General features: G+C 34.6%; 1 long non-coding RNA gene across 1 annotated transcript; it reads left to right on the top strand.

Moving 5' to 3' along the window:
- Window positions 1-736: 736 nt before the first annotated feature.
- On the top strand, window positions 737-12,364 carry LOC132301272 (uncharacterized). Its single transcript, XR_009480627.1, has 2 exons — window positions 737-986; window positions 12,175-12,364. It is a non-coding gene; the product is annotated as an uncharacterized LOC132301272 (long non-coding RNA).
- The last annotated feature ends 4,465 nt before the right edge of the window (window positions 12,365-16,829 follow it).

The raw sequence follows: 16,829 nt of genomic DNA, 5'->3' as shown, positions 1-16,829 counted from the left end.
ATCTTATACAAAGCACAAAGGCTTTATTCAGTTATTGCATATTGGATTGGAATATGGAGTTATACAAAGCACAAAGGCTTTATTCAATTATTGCATATTGGATTGGAATATGAGCTTATACAAAGCACAAAGGCTTTACTCAAATTTCATGCTCTTTGTCCCACTGTTTGAGCTTGAACTCGACAACTCAATCGGTCGAGCACATTTACCTGTACGCTGATTGTTAACCTAAATTTCAAATGGCCATAATTCCTTCATTTCAAACCCAAATTGGGTCGTTCTTGTGTCTAATCTGACCGGCTTGAAGTTAGTTTTCCAATGATATCAATCTCATCCTCAAATTCCAATTATACCAAGAGTTATTGTTATTTTAGTAAAGAGGTGTAAGAGAATCCTTCAAACCAAGAGTGGGTAAGCGTGGAAACTGTACCTATGACCATTAAGAACTTATAAAATGGACTTAATTGGTTAATATGATGTTAGAGAGCCCCATTTGACTACTTATAGTCAGTTCTTCCTTATATTTTTCTTGAAATGATCATTTTATCCTTGGGTGTCCCCGGATCGGGTTACCCGAGTGTACACCAGCTACGTAATAATGGGATTATTTTGATGAAAGAAAGGTACCATTAAATAATTATTGAAAGGTCTTGATTTAAAATGGAAATAAAGAAAACGAAAATGACATGTAGGCCCACCAAGGACCCAAGTTTTCACAATGTTAGCTCCACAAATTAAAAGGAGGATTGTAGCCCACATAATGAAGTCAAGGTCGTCCATGCTCCCACTAGTAATACAGAGTTCACGCCTCTTTTTTTTCATTTTTATTTCTAATTTCATTTTTCATATCCACCAAACAAAGCTTTCTCCATAAGACTGTTAACTGATTTTATCAAAGGAGCAAATGGTGTTTCAACAATTTACTTCTAGCTTGAAAAAGAAATGCGTCTTCATCATTATTGTTCTCTTTGTTCCGTATTGATGAGGTTAGTCACATATTTTTTTTTTTTTCTATTTTTTCTTATTATAAATTTCGTCTCTTACAATATTAAGCACTTTAAAATCATTAGTGGTATTTAGCATGTAGATGATCATTTATAGTTGTAACGACCCGAACCCGTAGGTCCAAACCGTTAGCCGAGTCCTTAACCGAATCCGAGGTCAACTAGGGACAACACCATTCTTTCCTAGGTCAATACATATTATACGTGTCATTCCGTGTTTATAAAAAAAAATAAGTAATAATAAATAAATAAATAATAATAATAAAATGGGATTATAGCTACAAAGTATGTCAAAACGGTCTATTAACCCTCTGAACCCTGTGGAGGAGCGTCGTCCGCCACTTGTCATCCGTGTCTTGAAAATTAAATATAAGGGGTGAGCAAATTACTCAATAAGTTGTGCCTAAGACACACCTCTTGTAACCCCGTGAATCTAAATAATGAATAGGAACAGAGGGTAGGAGTCATACTATGCCGGGAAAGAATACATCATTAATTCCAATTCCAAAATAACAATGTCGAGCCTTGATATGTGATGCCATGAATGTCACTCCCCATTTTCAAAATCTAAATCCATCACTTTTCAAACTGTTAATATAACCCGTCCGTTGGTGACTCCGCAGCGACACGAGGAAAGGATTGGCTACTGTCCCTGACCCTTGGTACCCCGTGGCATCATTTGGGGGCCAGATAGCTCAACTACGCTAAGGTGTTTCCCTAGTTCCCTCTAGGTTATATCAACACCATAGCCCTTTGGTAACTCCGTGGTGACCAGGCTTTTCACAAAACCATTTCATCAAATCTTTTTCCCAAAAATCCCCTTTTTCCATTTCAAAACAATTCTTTCCCTTTTTCCTTGCCCAATGCTATGCATGAATGCATCATGCTTTTCAATAATATCATAAAGGGGAATCACATACCGTACAAGTCATGTATTCACAATATAGTAAGCTTTGTTGGAAATTTCTAATAATAACCAACATGTCTCTATAATGAAAATTTAGCAAATCAAACACAATAGATATAGAATTTCACCACTTAAACATGTTTTCTCATACAACATCAATTAATTCATATAATTGCATGCTTTAATTCAAATGAAAAATTCTAGAAATATATCTCAAGCTTTCTAATCACAAAATTCATCACTTATAACACAACAGGCATGAAAACATCTTCATTTAAACATAGTTATTCATCACATATCAACTTAGCATGCAAATACATCTCATATACAACACATAGCAAATTTTACATGAAATATATACAAAATTAATCATGTAATAACACAAATTAGGAGGATTTGACTCACAAAAATCCAAGAGATTATGGATTAGAAGCCCCTACCTTGTAAAAGAACTTTTTCTCACCAGATCACCAAAGCTTCAAGCTCCAAAACCTCCTCTGCAACTCTCGGGTCTCTTTGTGCACTCCTCAGTCTCGGCCTTCTCTTTATTTCTCAACTCTCAGCTCACTCTCTGTCTCTCTCTCTAAATCTTCTCTAATTTTCTCTTTCTCTCAGTATTCATTTAGTGCACAACACTACTCAATATATAATGGCAATCCCACCGACATAAAAACTGCTCACTATACCAAAAAATCAGACCAACTCCACGTGCAGCCCACAGATTTTTGGCCAAACAAATCAGTTAATGGGTCCCGCCACCTATTCCTTTATTTTCCATCTCGGTCAGTGTGATACCCCTCGGTTCCAGTGTGAACAAATTGACAAAAAACTTAAACTACACACAACAGCTTATGCAAGAATAAGTTTGAACGTTAAAAAAACACACAACAGATTACCGAAAACATCTAGCATGCATAAAGTCCATTTTTAAACGTTTAATTAAGTTCCTGGAGTCTATATAAGATGCACAGAACACAAGTTTACAGTAGAGGAATAAACTGAAACTTGCCTTTAGGTTTCGGTTTGAAACTTTTCAACACCGTTGCTAAATTCTCCAATGAACTGTAGGCTACTTGCAACTGCAACTCTCCTACGGTTCCAGTTCTATCTCACCCTCAACCTCTTCCTTCCTCTGTGGTACACCCTCAGTCCATAGTTGAAAGCTTAATTGATTCGCCCAGTTCTCCCTCTGTGTTTTCCCTTCCAACCCTCTCTGTTTTCCCTCTCAATACACTTTTACGTGAAAAAGGATTTGTCTCAACCCTAGCAGACTTATAAGAATATATATATAGCCGTCCCAGGTTTAATTAAAACCTAACCTAAGTTGGCATCCAAACCATATAAAAATAAAATCCTAATCCTATATTAAATACAAGACCAAATAAAACAATTAATGTAGACAACTAACCAAATAAGTCATATAAAATGCACGTCATTTATCATCAACTAATTAAATTAAAAAAAAATCTCAATTCCACAATTAAATTAAATACACACAAATAGTAATAAATCAATTAGGCAAATAAAACAATTAAGCTAAATAAATAACAAATAAGTTCAATTATTAAATAAATAAAAAAATGAAATACAAATCAAAATTGAAAAATTAAATTCCCATTCCCATTTTATCCTTTTGAAAACTAGGGGTATTACATTCTTCCCCCCTAACAAAAGGAATTCCGTCCTCGGAATTCACGAAAATCTGAATTAATGTCTTTGCAAAATTCATTTCCGTTTTTGTGTGGCACAGCCCCTTTAGATGAGCGCCACCCAAATTCCAACACATCCAACCATATACAAAGTTCATATGTTTAAGAAATAGCATAAATGTGCAACTCCCAGATTGTATCTAGCAACGATCCAATCTTACCCAATATTTAATGAAGGGTAACCATCCCTCGTCCTTCCAATTCCATAGAACTAACATATAAAAGTCTTATGCATCCAGTGCTTAACAAGTTGGTAACGCTAAACAATAGGCTACTGCCGAAACCAATAACCAGAACCCGTGAAGAGTCAGTGCAATACATAAAACTGACTTTCCTCCAAAACACAATGCTTCCGATACGGAAGACCACTCAAACAACTCTTCCCTAATAGAAAACTCCCATGTACGAGTTCAACTATCTACAAAATCCGACTGTCGCCTCCAAACTGTGAGTACTCATTACCAAAAGAGAGCATGGTTCTCCAATATATCCTTACATAAAGTCAAGGTCTTATTAGATAACCTCGCTTCCATGCCGGACTAACCAGTGAAAGATCGGCACAACCCGACTATCTAAAATCCCAAACATTGTCGCACTAACCTCCTTGTGCCAACAATAGCACAGATAATATCTGAAACGGTAAGTAACGCTTTCAATTACCCATACCATCCTAGGATATATATTCTAAGCATATTTTCCATGATTAAATAGAATATCGCGATCCAATTTCCCGTCTAGAGATGCGAAGCATAGTTGTTGCTCCAACACCTTCAGAAAGCTCCTTTGACATAGCACTGGTTATCTTCCATATTGAATAACCACATGCTATAACTCCGTTATCAGCGCAATGTACAACTGATAAGAAACGCCAAAGTAAACTCCACTAAAGTGTAGTCCACAACCGAACTTGCTCTATCCACTACTCTTAAACCATATGGAATTAAAATTCCAACAAATGTCAGTAATTTCTACCAACCATCCCCTCCTGATTAGTCCTACTCCCATTTCGACATAAGAAAGGACTAAAACCTCCAGTGATATCCAAGTATCAATTTTTCACCTTACTAACAGATGATACTCTTAGAGACAGTTATGGATATGTCCCTATCCGTACCGCACCAAAACTAACATTGTATGTCGGGATGCAAACCATAACCAGTTGACTGCACCGTAAAATTTATGAATTTTACAGCTCAGTCACTCCGACCTTCGTAGAAACAGAAAGATAACTACTAATCTTCCTTCAGTACCTTAAACTCATCTGAGTAAGGTACTACCTCCTGTGGGGTCAGCTCAAATATTCTAAGTTGACCATTTCCATTTCCCTGGTAACAGCAGGTGTTATAATTTCCACATGTTAAACCACAACGGATTGCGCAATAACCACCGAAGGTTCAATTACCATACCGGTTGATAAGATCATCCTCTTCCCTATTACTTCCACCAGACATAACTTAACGCAAAGTGTGAGTCACACATTTATCCATCTAAGCCGTCTCGTGATCCGCGCTATTCGTAGGAACTGATATCTTACTAGTTCCCAAAATAGACAAAATGAAACTGATTTAATTTTATCAGTCAACGATCTCCTAACTAGAATCCTGACCCTTGTGTAGAATCAGTAATTTCTTATCTAGATCCGTAGAAACTACTCTGTCAGTCCCGCTCTAGCATGAGAAGTGGCCGCAAGGATCTAATGATCTCAGACGGTCCATCTAGATTATTTACCAAACATCAGACTTTGAGACAAATATTAGATGTTCGGTCTCATCTTCAAGTCTTTGACATCTTACTTTTTTAACACAAGTAAGTGTTTATTAGACATCCCGTTTAACTGCAACCGTATATGGAAATCTTTTCATCCTCCAAATAGTCAAAAATTTCCGAGCAACAACTACTTGTTGCGAACGGTAACCTAAAAAAAAAAAAATTTCCATATTATTTGTGCAAATGAGTGACTCTGCCTCCTCCTTGATATGCATCGCCAGCACCTCCTCTTAATGACACTCCCTGATGAAAATAAAATTCTTGATTAAGAATTGACTGATCACTAGTAAATTCAACTACTATCCTCAGTCGGTGTCATTCCAACAAGTACTTAAACCAGTACCAAAATCCTCTTACTGACTTAGGAACACCTGTTTAAAATTTTCCTAGAAGATATTCAGCCAAGCCAGTTCCTTCGATAAACCAGCATGACGTTACAGCTTATCCAATGAATCTATATCATTTGACTCAAAACTGCTGGTTTTTCTTATCCCATCCTGAACACATACTACAACCACGCACGTCTAGGTTCATTTGATTGACTAAAGTTAGATATACTAACCAAATCCTATGATCACATGCCTAAAATCCTAGTGTAATTAACGCTATCCCTCCAAAACGGTAATTAACTGATACTTGATGAAAAATAAACACATAAAGCACACACAATAAAACACAATAAACTCCTACGTAAAACATCGTTCCTCCTAGCAAAGAAAATCTCTTTTAGAAATCAACTTTACCCGATTGGTTCACAATCTCCTTTCTGCAGTTTCGGAGGTAATCACCCAACCTCAAAACATAGCTCAAAACCAACTCCATTTGCCTCAGCAAATGCCAAAGGCTTAACCTTCATCCTCCTTATACACAGAATACAAACCGTCTAATGTAGCTGTATAAAGCAACTTAGATCGTCAAAACCTAATCCCCATACTCCCCAGAACGTGCTATATAATCTTTGCTTCGTTCTGAGAAGAACTTCATCTGATTCCCAAACCCCTGAAGAGTTCCCTTTATCTACCTCGTTTAAAGGTAATACACAAGGTTAACTATCCACCTCAACTCTATGAGTATCGTTCACTATACTATTAGCGAACAAGATCACTTTCACGTGATCCTTGATTTTCAACATTTAATACCCTCTTTCTTGGGTTTGTTGAAATCTCCTCCACTAGAATCCTCTTTGGACTCCTATTCCTCGGTTGTCTCCTTTATGAGAATAACTAAAATCGTGTTAGTCCCTTTATACGGGGACCTAAAACACACTCCTATATCCCTCCTTGGCTTATACTTCTAAAAGTAGCGCCAACCGGAACTAAACCTTAAAGCCCAAGTTCTGCTTCTGATAGAGAACTTGATAACATACTCCTCAACTCCTTCGGTCTAATTTGCTGTCGCCGCGGACCGCATCCTCCTTCTAGTGTCAACCATTCCATAATTATGGAATATAATTGACATCAGGAGCTCTTCCTAATGAACCGTGAAAGAGTACAACGAATCCTAATATGGCTCTAAGTTTTTAAGAGACGCAACGCGGAAGACTTTTAACAAAAGACACTCCTAAGGACACTAGAACCTGGAGTGCTCTGATACCAACTATGATACCCCTCGGTTCTAGAGCCACGGGTGATCAAGTCCGAGCACAGATTCGAGGGATATCAGACAATTAATATGTAAACAAGCAGGAATAAAACTGAAGTAAGATTTAAAAAATAATAAACAGAAAGAATACTAATATGAAAATCCTCAAACCTTAAATAATAATTTAATATAATTTAAATCCGTACAACTCGGGAATCCACCTGGTGGACCCCTAAATACAAATCTTTAGATAAATTTACAGAATTAAAATCCAAAACCATAATAGGAAGGAAATCCTATGTAACCGGTAGAGTGAGTGTCTGTATCTGCATCAACACGATCAAACTCTAAGCTGGAACTGGCGAATACCTGAAAAATAGGAGTGGGTCAGGCCCACATGCAAGTTCCAATCTACTACAATCCGTACATAAACCCGATACCAGATACATCCTAGATAGCTCGGCAATATCTACAATAGTCCATATATATATATATATATATATATATACACACACACTATAGGATGCTCATTAGCCTATAACATAGTTCAGCCTCGGTAGAAGGTGACATATAAAACACGTTTTTCAGCGGCCAAGTACCTAGACCTACCAGGGAACATTAGCTATATCTAGCTACTCAACCTTTGAAATATATGCACCCTAACCGTGATCAGGAGACTCAAGCTCGTATCATGGTACCATAAATATATATATATATTCCTTCCTAGTGCAAAAAGATAAAACAAATATCCATTATGTCGTTCAACTGTTTTAGTTGACACGACATGCATCCATGTAGGATTTAACTGTTTTAGTTAATCCATTCCTTATGTATGAAGGGGTAGGACTTAGCTTTTTGATCTAATCCATCCCTGATATGTCACCGTCCCATACCGGTACATATAATGCAAATGATCCTTGAATGATGCAACATTTTATGCAGTTCATCAAATCATATCCACGTAATCCAAATAGTTGATATACAAAATTTAAATAGTTCATCAACTTGAAAATTCAGAATCCATCCATATAATTAACGAGACAAAGTTTAATAGTTCATCAAGTTAAGATCCAGTATCCATCCATGTCATTGAAAATTTAATTCATTTAATTAAATTTCAATTGACCCATAGTACAGTCCAGCAGTTGATAATATTAACAATAGTAAGAGTCAATTATAAAGCTGAGAATGACAAACTATAACTCAGAAAATCCACACTACTAACCATTAAAATAACGATTAAAATAACGATCTCCATATATATCATTGCTGAAATATATAGAACAGTTTAACCATTAAAATAACGATCTCCATTTAATTAATGAAACCTAATTTATTAGTTCCTTAATTAAAATCCAACCTATGCACAAATAAGGTCTAACAGACACATGACCCTATTCTTTACCCAACATAGATTTCAAAACCATCCTCCAGTCATCTAAGTTGCTAAATTAAGTTTACACAACTAGATACTTTATAATCACCAACAACGTGTGTCGTTACTTAAAACTCCCACACTGTGAAAACCTTTAGCATATTAGAATAAATTATGCATTGTGAGTCCTAATATAGCATAATATCCTGTTTAGACACCACGCAACAGTCCGTTAAATTTTTAAAACAAGACTTAGCGAATTAGTCCTTCCTATCCGTTAGCAGCGTACAAAGTCGCATATTTTTACCTTGTACCGTTGTATACTTCCCTACAGTTAATTCCATGAGTACTAAGACATTAATTTATTAGAAGTGGCTCTAATATAGCATGGTGTAATGTTTGGAATCCATGTTCCAACTCTTTTAATTGCTAGACACAGTTTAAGCAATTAAACCTTTACAATCCGTTATGTCCGTAAACAGTCTGCGACTTGTCTTAGATTTTCCCACCGTTTAATACATTAGCATATAAATAAATTAATGCATCCTAGGGCTCTAATATTTCATGAATTAATATATAACTTCATCTGCCTAGCTGTAATACCCCGATAATTTTAAAAGATTTATTAATTAGGATTAATTATTTTATTTTATTTTTCAATGATTTATTTTATTTTATTGAGTGCTAGATTAATTATCTTATTTTAATTAAGTTATATTTCGTGATTATGTATGATGATTGATTGTTTGTGTGGTTGATTATTGATTGAATTATTGGTGTGTTGATTTTATTGGTATTATATGACTTAGTTGTAAATTCTTGTTTGTTTATGTGCTTCATGTAATTAGTTATTTTAATTTCGGTATTTAATTAATTGTCTTATTTATTTAAATTAATTGGATTGGGCTTAAGGAAAGTTGGACCAAAAGATGTGGTCTTGGGCTTGTATGAAACCTTATTGGGTTAATTAATGAAGGTCCGTGGTTATTTAATTATTTAAATGATCACTTTTGTATCAATTATATTTATATATATATATATATATATATATAATTATATATAAATATAATTAATTAATAATTGTTATGGACAGATATATATATAGATATATATTTATTGATATTTATAAGTATATATGATTTAATTAACTAATGAGTTAATTATGGAAGGAATATATATTTATATATATATATATGTTTATAGATATAAATTATTTAAAGATTATTATGTTAATTCATAATACTAGTTGGAATAAGATTTGGAATTTAAGGTGTATAAAAATACACATAAGGCTTTAGGGTTAAAGGTTTTACACGTTAGAAAAATAAAACAGACAGAGAGAGAGGAAGAAGAAGGGCTGACAAGGAGGAGGTCGGATCTGAAAAGGAGGACGTCGGAATTGGAAGAGATAATTAAAGCTTAAAGCGTCGGTTTCGTTTCGAAACCTTCAGGCGAGTTTTCTCTAACTTTCCTCTTAGAACTCATAAGGATTTCACCTTGAGTATCAAGGCTTTAATTAAATTTATTTGTTTAAAAATTATGGTTAGATCGGAATAATTAAAAAGTATAAACTATTATATTTGATTTTTAGATTATTGGATTTTAATTGATATATATAGGTGTTATGTATATTTTAAAATCAATCTATAGGTGGATTTGTGACCCAAGAGAGTTAATTATGGTTTCTTTATTTTCTAGAATTGTTCTGTAATTTTCTGGAATTTTTTTGATATTTTTAGGCATTTATTAGGATTTATTTTCCTATTATTTGTTAGGAAAATAATTTTATATATATATATATATATATATATATATATATACTAGGTAACTGGCGCATGTGGATTGGCGGCACAATAAAGAATTGATCCAGTGCGGCGCGGTGTAGGATAATAGGGTGTATACGCCAATTAGGGCCATTTGATTAATTAAACTTATGTGAATTGATATGGTGTATCGCGGCGCATAAAACTTTGGTGCGCATGTGTATCTGGACCATAGAAGTGGTCTGGTCAACTATGGGATTATTTGGTGTATTGCAAACCATGAGAAGATGGTGCACTCGCTGATCTGGACCTTAGATCTATTATAGTTAATAGAAAATAATCTAGTGTGAGCGTGTTCATTTGCGCACTCATTTATGACCATTGGATGCGGCATAAAGGAAGTGATGGATTCAGTGTGGTGAGCTCACAGTAGCTGAAAGAGCTTAGCCAATACCAGCACACAAGGAGGCTTGAATCCAGCGCGTGCAAGTGCATAGTAAGCACGTGGGCGCGCGTGGGAAACTATGTTGGCCTAATTCGACACTAGAAATTAAAACGGTCATAACTTAGTCATTTTAAATCGAAATTGGGTCATTCTTGAGCTCAAATTCAAGGATTTTTCGTCTTCTTTCCAATGGTACCAATTTCATTATCAGATTCCCATCCTACTAGGAGATATTTATGTTTTAGTGAGAAAGTGTCGGAAAACTATTTAAACCAATATGGAGTATTTAAAGGAAACTATTTCTGACATATTTAGTTGCACTAATTTGTGTAAATATAATAAATTAATAATTTGTTATGGAAGGAAGTGTATATATATATATATATATATATATATATATATATATATATATATATATATATATATATATATATAATTATTTATATATGGGTATATATAGTTTAATTTGTCTATGAGTTGTATGGAAGGATGAATATATATATATATATATATATATATATATATATATATATATGTATGTATGTATATTGATTTTAAATAATCAAGAATTATTAAAGAAGGTGTTAAACACATATATACATTAAATAACATATGTGTAGGTATATATATATATATAAATCATTTAAGATGATTAATATTATCATTCTTATTTGGCATATCTTAATAGGCTGGTTGTTAAATTAATGATATGCGTATAATATGCATGTGATGGCTATGTATGATTTAGCGTATTGTTAATTTTAAAGTTAATTCATGGTTAAAGTGTGGGCATGGATGAATTGTCAAATGATTAAATATATTACCTAAATATTTGTATGAATAGAATACATATATGGAAAGTATGGATGAATTGCTAATTAAATGTATGAATAAATATACCTGTGGAGGCATGGTTGAATTGCCAATGTATAAATATACATACACGGAGGCATGGTTGAATTGCCAATGTATAAATAAATATACTTATGGAGGCATGGTTGAATTGCCAATATATAAATAAAAATATTTACAATGGCATGGTTGATTTGCCAAAGCATAATTACGTTGTTATGTGTTAGATGATTAAAATATCATCTATGGTTGTTGTATGTATGGATTGGATTAGGGTTAGATATTCTTAAATGAGAATAGTTTAGTACTTACTGGTTAGTGTATTATTTTACATTAATAAAATAATATTGGGGAAGACGTGGATGATTTGTCAAAACTTGGATTTTGGATATGTGATTTAAACAATTAAAATCATTATCGGGTTGGGATTAAATAGAGTATTTCTTTTATTATAATTTGTTGTTTAAATGATTAAACAACTGACTAGGATGGGATTAAGGTTAAAGGAGTTTTTATAAAATGAAATGGTAGATTGGTCTAGGTATGAATATTATTTTAATAATTATTTAATAGGTATGGAAATTTAATAAACCTATCAATGGATGTGATTAGTATAGTATATATAATTATATATAGACATGTATATCGTGCTTTATTAAAGTTAAAACTTTATTAGGTTTGGTTTTGATCAGAGATGATCTGCTTATTGGTTTTCAGAGGCCTGGTAGAGTGAACTTGCTCGTAGGGTTTAACCCACGATTTATTTTTCAGGTTATTAGAGGTTCCAGTCTCGAGGTTGAGGATCCGCAGCTGGGAGACTGTCATTCGTCTATTCATCTTGTATACTTTTAAATAGTATTGGATTATTGGATAATGTTTTAAGGGGTCCTTGAGTTATGGGATTTCCGAATTGTAATTGTTGGAGAATCATTAAGTAATATTTATTTATTGGTTTTCTTCAGCGGTTTATTTATTCTTTATTATTCTTCTTTGGATTCCGTGCTTGTTTAAATACTTTAATTGGTTTGATATCCCCTGATTTTGTGCGCGGACTTGATCAACCCGTGTTCCGAAATTAGGGGGTATTACACTAGCCCAAACACAGCTCAGAAAAATCACCAACGAGCCAAACAACGCACAAACCACTCCAGTAAGTATATAGAATCACAGAGCCTGCTCTTAGAAACCTAGAGCAGGCTCTAACCTGCATAGAGCTGGCTCCCATAACCCTTGGAGCCGGCTCTAATAGAGGGGGAGCCGGCTCTTTGCTTCCTAGAGCCGGCTCTCTCTCTTTGAGAGCCTCCTCTGCTTCAACTGCTTCGTTCTGCTTCGTCCGGTTGTCGTCTGTGATTGCGGCGAAGTCCAGTGTCCTATTCCAGACCTTTTTAAGATTATTAGGGTTCCATTAAAGCTCTTAAACCCCTAGAGACTCCTCCTATTCCAGTGTGAACAAATTGACAAAAAACTTAAACTACACACAACAGCTTATGCAAGAATAAGTTTGAACGTTAAAAAAACACAGAACAGATTACCGAAAACATCTAGCATGCATAAAGTTCATTTTTAAACGTTTAAATAAGTTCCTGGAGTCTATATAAGATGCACAAAACACAAGTTTACAGGAGAGGAATAGACTAAAACTTGCCTTTAGGTTTCGGTTTGAAACTTTTCAACACCGTTGCTAAATTCTCCAATGAACTGTAGGCTACCTGCAACTGCAACTCTCCTACGGTTCCAGTTTTATCTCACCCTCAACCTCTTCCTTCCTCTGTGGTACACCCTCAGTCCATAGTTGAAAGCTTAATTGATTCGCCCAGTTTTCCCTCTGTGTTTTCCCTTCCAACCCTCTCTGTTTTCCCTCTCAATACACTTTTACGTGAAAAAGGATTTGTCTCAACCCTAGCAGACTTATAAGAATATATATATAGCCGTCCCAGGTTTAATTAAAACCTAACCTAAGTTGGCGTCCAAACCATATAAAAATAAAATCCTAATCCTATATTAAATTCAAGACCAAATAAAACAATTAATGTAGACAACTAACCAAATAAGTCATATAAAATGCACGTCATTTATCATCAAATAATTAAATTAAAAAAAATCTCAATTCCACAATTAAATTAAATACACACAAATAGTAATAAATCAATTAGGTAAATAAAACAATTAAGCTAAACAAATAACAAATAAGTCCAATTATTAAATTAAAAAAAAATGAAATACAAATCAAAATTGAAAAATTAAATTCCCATTCCCATTTTATCCTTTTGAAAACTAGGGGTATTACAGTTAGCCCACCTGCTCCATTGCTTGTTATCAGACAATGAACATATAAATATATACAATTCATCTCTAAAAAAAATTAGCATGTGCAAAACAACTAAAGTCAAAAAGTGATTGAGTGGGACCCGCTAATATCCCATCATCATCAATTCAATCTATTTTCCTCTCTCACTTCGGCTGGCAGCCCATTGTCAAACTAAATTACATTTTATACATATATATATATATATATATATATATATATATATATATATAAAGGTAACTAAAACCAAATCAAGCAAATAAATAAATAAGTAAATAAAAAAAAATCCTGAAAATCCGGATTGTCACAATCTCCACCACTTAAAAAGAATTTCATCCCCGAAATTCGAATCTAACAATTATCACATAACCGAAAATATCTATAATCACAAAACCAAATCCATAAATCCTTACCCCAGGCGATATGAGATACTATGATATGTAGGACATTGTGGTAGCTGCCAGTGCTAGCCACCTGCCCACACACTCCATAATCGTTGTGGTAGCTAGTCGATGCATCACCCGCCCACTAAAAAAAAACAAACAATAACAAACCATCGCAGTAGCTGTCAGTGAACGCCATCCACCCACACACCCCCGGCTATGAGTGGTAGCTAAGCAGTATTACACACTCGCCCACACACACCCGTTTACATCATCACTACACTTATAATTCCAACTGGGTATGAGCTCTGTCAGACCAAGCACTAGCTTTCTAAAGCATAGCTACACCGTCATATATCAGTACAAGAGACCACCAACCGCACCATTCAGTAATCATTACACTTAACAACCTCAAGATGACTAAATAATGAATCTCCCAACGACTACATAAACATGAGTCACCAGAACAATAAAAGATACTATCCTGCACTAAAAACCCTAAATCCTCAAAACAAGATCTGTAATAAACAATGATAACAACATAGCATCGAACGTCACAATCATCAATTAGCATAGGAGAACTTTAATCTTCTCAAAAACACCATACCAGATAAACAACTCCATGTCAACATTCTGTTCAATTCTTACCTCTTCAAAACACACAATACGACGGTCTCATACCCGAAACCTCAAAACCAAAGTAATTAAGATTCTGGAAGAAGAGCCGCAGATTCCACTGCTACCAGAACTTAGCCTTGAGCACATTGCTATTCAAAGATTGAATAAAACACCATTTTTGCTCCTTTTTGGCCAATGAACCTGAAAATATATAAAAACGTGCAAATAAAGATAATTTATAAAGAATAATCAAATAATGGATTTAACTAATGCAGCTAAAGGCGCTTGAATATGCAATATTCGGCGCTTATCAATATACATATACAAAAAGAATGAAACCTACAATGCTACACAAAACATGTTTGCATATACCATGCTTATTACTTGTCACATTAGCATTTAAATTAGAACTGCACATGCCGTGCCTACCACTTTTCGTCACCATACTCCTTATACACAATCAACATGCTTTTTTTCACATTTCATTTACACGGCTAGATCATCTAACTATTCCTCGTATATGGCCATGTAACATAAACTTTAGCATGTAAACATATAAACGTACAAACACATAGCAAGGTGGCATGTCTTTCAAAACCGTAAGCACATAAACATGTAAACAAGTAAACAGTTAAGCATGCTTTTCAACTAACAAAACACTTTAGCAAATAGCCACATAACTGATACAAATGACTTCCCACACAACCCTAGGTAAGCCTCTACCCGTCGTCCTAATGGTATTCGACCCATTGCTCTGATACCAAATTTGTAACGACCCGAACCCGTAGGTCCGAACCATTAGCCGAGTCCTTAACCGAACACGAGGTTAACTAGGGACAATACCATTCTTTCCTACGTCAATACATATTATACGTGTCATTCCAGGTTTATAAAAAAATAATTAATAATAAATAAATAAATAAATAATAATATGGGATTATAGTTACAAAATATGTCAAAACGTTCTACTAACCCTTTGAACCCTGTGGAGGAGCGTCGTCTGCCACTTGCCATCCGTGTCCTGAAAAATATTAAATATAAGGGGTGAGCAAATTGCTCAGTAGGTGGTGCCTAAGACACACCTCTTATAACCCCGTGAATCTAAATAATGAATAGGAACAGAGGGTAGGGGTCATACTATGCCAGGAAAGAATACATTATTAATTCCAATTCCAAAATAACAAAGCCGAGCCATTATATATGATGCTATGAATGTCACTCCCCATTTTTAAAATCCAAATCCATCACTTTTCAAACTGTTAATATAACCCGTCCGTTGGTGACTCTGCAGCGACACGGGGGAAGGATTGGCTACTATCCCTGACCCTTGGTACCCCCGCGGCATCATTTGGAGCCCAGATAGCTTAACTACGCTAGGTTGTTTCCCTAGTTCCCTCTAGGTTATATTAACACCACGGCCTTTTGGTAGTTCTGTGGTGACCGGGTTTTTCACAAAACAATTTCATCAAATCTTTTTCCCAAAATCCCCTTTTTTCCATTTCAAAACAATTCTTTCCCTTTTTCCTTGCCCAATGCTATGCATGAATGCATCATGCTTTTCAATAATATCATAAAGGGGAATCACATACCGTACAAGTCATGTATTCACAATATAGTAAGCTTTGTAGGAAATTTCTAATAATAACCAACATGTCTCTATAATGAAAATTTAGCAAATCAAACACAATAGATATAGAATTTCACCACTTAAACATGCTTTCTCATACAACATCAATTAATTCACATAATTGCATGCTTTAATTCAAATGGAAAATTCTAGAAATATATCTCAATCTTTCTAATCACAAAATTCATCACTTATAACACAACATGCATGAAAACATCTTCATTTAAACATAGTTATTCATCACATATCAACTTAGCATGCAAATACATCTCATATACAACACATAGCAAATTTTACATGAAATATATACAAAATTAATCATGTAATAACACAAATTAGGAGGATTTGACTCTCAACAATCCAAGAGATTATGGATTAGAAGCCCCTACCTTGTAAAAGAACTTTTTCTCACTAGATCACCAAAGCTTCAAGCTCCAAGGCCTCCTCTACAACTCTCAGGTCTCTCTGTGCACTCCTCAGTCTAGGCCTTCTC

Source organism: Cornus florida, unplaced genomic scaffold (assembly GCF_030987335.1).
Source record: "Cornus florida cultivar Cherokee Brave unplaced genomic scaffold, ASM3098733v1 CherokeeBrave_3.0.0_Hap2_Chr01, whole genome shotgun sequence".
Lineage (NCBI taxonomy): Eukaryota > Viridiplantae > Streptophyta > Magnoliopsida > Cornales > Cornaceae > Cornus > Cornus florida.
The sequence above is the reverse complement of the archived record's forward strand: the minus strand, read 5'-3'. Positions and strand labels throughout refer to the sequence as shown.